Consider the following 5,974-nt stretch of genomic DNA (forward strand, 5'->3'; position numbering starts at 1 on the left):
CCCATTCTCCCTCTCTCTTTTATTCCCCCCATTCTCCCCTCCTTTATTCCCCCCATTCTCCCCCTCTCCTTTATTCCCCCCATTCTCCCCCTCCCTTTATTCCCCCCATTCTCCCTCTCCTTTATTCCCCCCCCATTCTCCCTCTCTCATTTATTCCCCCCCATTCTCCCTCTCTCCTTTATTCCCCCCATTCTCCCCCTCTCCTTTATTGCCCCCCATTCTCCCCCTCTCCTTTATTCCCCCCCATTCTCCGCTCTCCTTTATTCCCCCCATTCTCCCCCTCTCCTTTATTCCCCCCCATTCTCCCCCTCTCCTTTATTCCCCCCCATTCTCCCTCTCTCCTTTATTCCCCCCATTCTCCCTCTCTCCTTTATTCCCCCCCATTCTCCCTCTCTCCTTTATTCCGCCCCATTCTCCCTTTCTCCTTTATTGCCCCCCATTCTCCCCCTCCTTTATTCCCCACCATTCTCCTCTCCTTTATTCCCCTCCATTCTCCCCCTCCTTTATTCCCCACCATTCTCCTTCTCTCCTTTATTCCCCTCCCATTCTCCCCCTCTCCTTTATTCCCCCACCATTCTCCTTCTCTCCTTTATTCCCCTCCATTCTCCCCCTCTCCTTTATTCCCCACCATTCTCCTTCTCTCCTTTATTCCCCTCCATTCTCCCCCTCTCCTTTATTCCCCCCATTCTCCCTCTCTCCTTTATTCCCCCCATTCTCCCTCTCTCCTTTATTCCCCCAATTCTCCCTCTCTCCTTTATTCCCCCCCATTCTCCCCTCTCTCTTTTATTCCCCCTCATTCTCCCCCTCTCCTTTATCTCCCCCCCAACTCAGGACTATCTATTTACAGGCCTTGTTTGCGGTTCCAATTGGGCCTGAGAGTGCAGTCCGTTAGACCACTCCCACACCAAAGAAAAGCCCCAGGATTTAAAGGGACCTCGCAGCTGTCAGTCCGAGCTCCACGGCGGCCATTAGCTGCCTCGCAGTCTGCAACCCTAAAATCTCACCCGGCAACCTCCATCGGGCGGGCTGTGACCCCCAGCTTTGGAAGCCCTGCGGTAGTGGGAGGTCAGGCAGCGAGTAACGGCTTGCTGGGAGGTGGTGGGGAGCGGGGTGAGGGGGGTGGTTGCTGAAGAGCCTGGTCCCTTAGTCGCCTCCAACGTAGGAGTGAACATATTTCTACCACCATCCCTTCGACATGCTGGATGTGTTTGGGCAAGTGAACCAGGTGTGGCACCACGTTGCTGTGTGGCTCAAACAGCCCCCTGCCCTGTCCCAGACGCAGCGATCCCCTCGTTTTTCTCCCCCTGTCTCTCCACTAGTGTCCAGCTAGGCTGGGACTGACCGCCTGGTTCCACTGTCTTCTGCCTGACCACAGCCTGCATGCAATAGCGTCCCTCCCTGCACGCGTTCCCTCCGGTGTCACCCAAGGATCTCTCCTTGGCGCATCCCCCACACCCCTCCTGTTTCTCGTCTCCGCGATGCTGCCCCTCAGCCACATCGTCTGAAGCCACGATGGAGGGTTCGCTGTGACAGCGGTCTCTCTCCCTCACCACCGCCCGTCTCGAGCCCTCCACTCACCTTGTTTGTACTCGTCCCAGTCCTGGGTGAGACGGTGTTTCTTCTTGTTAGACGCTACAAAGCTCTACAAGCCGCGGAGAGCCCACAACTGCGGCCCCCGCCTCCCCGCCCTCCCCCAACTTCTTTTGCTCCACCATTGGCGGCCGTGCCTTCAGCTGCCTGGGGCCCTAAGCTCTGGAATTCCCTCCCTAAATCTCTCTCTCTCTTTCTCTCTCTCTGCCTCTCTCTCTCTCTCTCTCTCTCTGCCTCTCTCTCTCTCTCTCTCTCTCTCTCTCTGCCTCTCTCTCTCGCTCTCTCTCTTAAAATCGACCCCTCTGACCGAGCTTTTGTCCCATCTCCTTATGTGGCTCGGAGTCAAATTCTGTCTGTGCAGAATTTTGCAATGTTGCATTGCATTAAAGGTGCTATACAACTGTATGTAGGTTATTGTTTTTGTAAGAGAACTCGGAGATACTGTGCACAGTTCTGGTCTGGTTAGACCACACTCGGAGCACTGTGCACGGTTCTGGTCTGGTTAGACCACACTCGGAGCACTGCACACAGTTCTGGTCTGGTTAGACCACACTCGGAGCACTGTGCACAGTTCTGGTCTGGTTAGACCACACTCGGAGATACTGTACACAATTCTGGTCTCCGCATTATAAAAATGCGAAATCATATTTACAAGAATGATACCAGAACTGGGAGGTTATAACTATCAGGAAAGATCGAACAGGCTGGGGCTCTTCTGTCTAGAAAAGAGAAGGCTGAGGGGCTGACCTGTTCGAGGTCTTTAAAATTCTGAAAGGATTTTGATAGGGTCGACGTAGAGAAAATGTTTCCACTTGTAGTGGAGAGAGACCAGAACTAGGGGAGTCATCAATATAAGAGTCACTAATAAATCCGATGGGGAATTCAGGAGAAACTTCTTTACCCAGAGAGCGGGGAGAATGTGGGACTCGCTCCCACGGGGAGTGGTCGAGGTGAATCACAGAGATGGATTAAAGGGGTGGGGGGTTGGGGAAGCTAGATAAACACACGAGGGAGAAAGGAATAGGATATGTTGATGGGGAGAGATGGAAGAGGGGGGTGGGAGGAGGCTGGTGTGGAGCAGAAACACCAGCACGGAGCAGAGGGGCCAAATGGCCTGTTTCTGTGCTGGGAATTCCACGGGACAAAATTCAGTCGCCTCTAAAACAAGCCCAGGGTTCGTGATAAACCCCGCGCTCGTTTTTTCTGATGTAGGCAGTGTATGATAGGGTAGACGTGGAGAAAAAAATATATAGATATAAAAGCAAAGAACCGCGGATGCTGGAAATCCAAAACAAAAACAAAAAAAAACTGGAAAAACTCAGCAGGTCTGGCAGCATCTGCGGAGAGGAACACAGTTAACGTTTCGAGTCCGCATGACTCTTCGACAGAACTAAGTAAAAATAGGAAAGGGGTGAAATATAAGCTGGTTTAAGGGGGGTGGGACAGGTAGAGCTGGATAGAGGGCCAGTGATAGGTGGAGATAACCAAAAGATGTTATAGACAAAAGGACAAAGAGGTGTTGAAGGTGGTGATATTATCTAAGGAATGTGCTAATTAAGAATAGAAAGCAGGACGAGCAAGGTGCAGATAGCCCTAGTGGGGGTGGGGTGGGGGGAAGGGATCGAAATAGGCTAAAAGGTAGAGATAAAACAATGGATGGAAATACACTTAAAAATAATGGAAATAGGTGGGAAAAGAAAAATCTATATAAATTATTGGAAAAAACAAAAAGGAGGGGGAAAATCGGAAAGGGGGTGGGGATGGAGGAGAGAGTTCATGATCTAAAGTTGTTGAACTCAATATTCAGTCTGGAAGGCTGTAAAGTGCCTAGTCGGAAGATGAGGTGCTGTTCCTCCAGTTTGCGCCGCCCCCTTCCTGATGTTGAACACCTCGATTCAATCTCCCCCCTTCTCCGCTCTGAGGAGAACAATTCCAGGAGCTTTAGAAGAACGAGAGGCGATCTCACTGAAACGTCTAAAATTCGCAGAGATTGTTTTTGGCAGGGTCGATGCGGAGAGGTGGCCTCTTGCCCCTGAACCCCTCCTCTCTGCCAATGACCCCCCCCATCCCCCCCCCCCCCCCCCCACCCACCCACCCCCAAACTTCCTGGTCACACGGCCCTCAGGATAAGGGGTCGGCCATTTTGGACCGGGATGAAGGGGGGAAACGCCTTCCCTCGGAGGGTGGTGAACCTTAGGGATGCTCCACCCCGGAGAGTTGCGAGCGCCCAGCCGACGAGCAGATTCGAGACGGAGAGGGGGTAGATTTTTGGGCCCTGAGGGCCAGGGGCGGGAAAGTGGAGTCGAGGTAGCAGACCAGCCCGTTGCGGTATCGAAAGGCAGGGCAGGCTCGAGGGGCCGAATGGCCTCTCCTCTCTTTCCACACCCCCCCCCCACCCCACCCCATTCCTATTAGAACCATAGCAAAGTTACAGCACAGAAGGAGGCCATTCGGCCCAACTTGTCCATACCAGCCCGAAGACACCCAGGTGCCCTTTCTAATCCCACCTCCCTGCACCCGGTCCATAGCCCTGCAGCTTACAGCACTTTAGGTGCAGATCCAGGTACTTTTTTAAAAGAGTTTAAAGTTTCTGCCTCTACCACCAACTTGGGCAGCGAATTCCAGACACCCACTACCCTCTGCCTAAAAAAAGTTCTTCCTCATGTCCCCCCCACCAGCTTCTGCCACTTATCTTGAATCTATGTCCCCTGGTTCTAGAATTCTCCACCAAGGGAAACAGTTTTATCCTGTCCACTCTATGTCTATTCCCCTCAGAATTTTGTGCACCTCAGTCAAGTCACCTCTCAGCCTTCTTTGTTCTAAGGGAAAATAACCCCAACCTATCCAATCTCTCCTCGTAGCTACACTTTCCTAACCCTGGCAACATTCTTGTTATCCTCCTCTGCACTCTCTCCAGAGCTATTCCGTCCTCCCTGTCATGTGGTGACCAGAACTGCACACAATACTCCAGTTGTGGCCTCACCAGTGTTTTATACAATCCCAACATTATACCCTTACTTTTATATTCTGTACCTCTGCCAATGAAGGAGAGCATTCCAGATGCTGCCTTTCCAACCTGGTCTACCTGAACGGCTGCCTCCAGGGACCTGCGTGCGTACCTGTACGCCAATATTTCCTCCGCTCCTTCTGTTTTACCTCACCCGTCGTTTCTTTTTTGTTTCCCACGCCTCGTCCCCACCGAACCAGGTGAAACGTGGAACCCGCTGAAGCTGAACTACCAGATCCGCAACGTGCGCGAGCGGCTGGCCAAGAGCCTGGTGGAGAAGGGCGTCCTGACGACGGAGAAGCAGAACTTCCTGCTCTTCGACATGACCACCCACCCGGTGACCAACGACACGCTCAAGCAGCGGCTCATCAAGAAGCTGCAGGACGCTTTCCTGGACAAGTGGGTGAAGGACCCGCAGCGCATGGACAGGCGGCTGCTGGCCCTCGTCCTGCTGGCCCACAGCTCGGACGTTTTGGAGAACGCCTTCGTCCCCCTCCTGGACGACCAGTATGAGCTGGCCACCTGCCGCTCCCGCGAGCTCCTGGAACTGAACCCGGACGTGGAGTGCAGCAAACCAAACGCCAACGAGATGATCTGGGCCGTCATGGCCGCTTTCACTAAGTAACGATGGGCCCCTTTTTTTTCCCCCTCCCCACCCCCTTTTTCTTTTTTTTCCCTCTCTCGAAAGCCTGGAAAATTTCACTGGTCAAGTCGGGTGAGGATGGGGGGGCGGTGGGGGAAAGGGGGAAATGGGTTTAATTAGCGTGCAAAATGTAACCAGCAGTCCTTCACAGCCTTCGCTCTCCATTTTCCCCTTCTTCCGGGACGCAGTATCATGGGTGTTGGTAGCTCTACGGGGGCCAATAGGGCCTCTGACTGATTTTTAACTCTCCCATCCCTTTCCCGACCGGAGGTGTCGAGCCAATTGCCCCCTCGTTGCTACCTATGCTGTGGCGGAGGAGGGGTGGGGGGGAGGTGGTGGTGGTGGTGGAGAAGGGGGCGTACAAATTATCCCGGTGGATTTGCCCTGCTAAGCCATTCGAGGGGGAAGAGAGCCTTATTCCTCCTAACCCTTTATCCAGGGCGATCCTTCTAGCTGTTGACGTCTTTTTGGGGTCGGTGGGGGGGGAAGAGCTGCAGCCATATTTAACGGCAGCGCTGCAGTACTCCGTTTTGGCCACTAGGGTGTCCGCACTGCTCCCTGGCGCCCCCTTATGATATGAATCCAGTACCGCAAAGGCAGCAAATTGGGCCCTTTCTTCGCTTCCACCCCCCCTACCCCAGCACCCTACCTCCCCAAGGCAGTATGGCTCGTGGGGGAGGGAGGGGATAACTTTTGAAGCTCTTTCATTTGAAAGCAAATCCTAACCTAATGCC

The 5,974-nt window shown here is 53.3% G+C and overlaps 1 pseudogene; it reads left to right on the forward strand.

Moving 5' to 3' along the window:
- The first annotated feature begins 4,797 nt into the window (after window positions 1–4,797).
- On the forward strand, window positions 4,798–5,251 carry LOC144678601 (Golgi phosphoprotein 3 pseudogene; annotated as a pseudogene).
- The last annotated feature ends 723 nt before the right edge of the window (window positions 5,252–5,974 follow it).

Source organism: Cetorhinus maximus, unplaced genomic scaffold, assembly GCF_964194155.1.
Source record: "Cetorhinus maximus unplaced genomic scaffold, sCetMax3.hap1.1 HAP1_SCAFFOLD_4808, whole genome shotgun sequence".
Classification (NCBI taxonomy): Eukaryota; Metazoa; Chordata; class Chondrichthyes; order Lamniformes; family Cetorhinidae; genus Cetorhinus; species Cetorhinus maximus.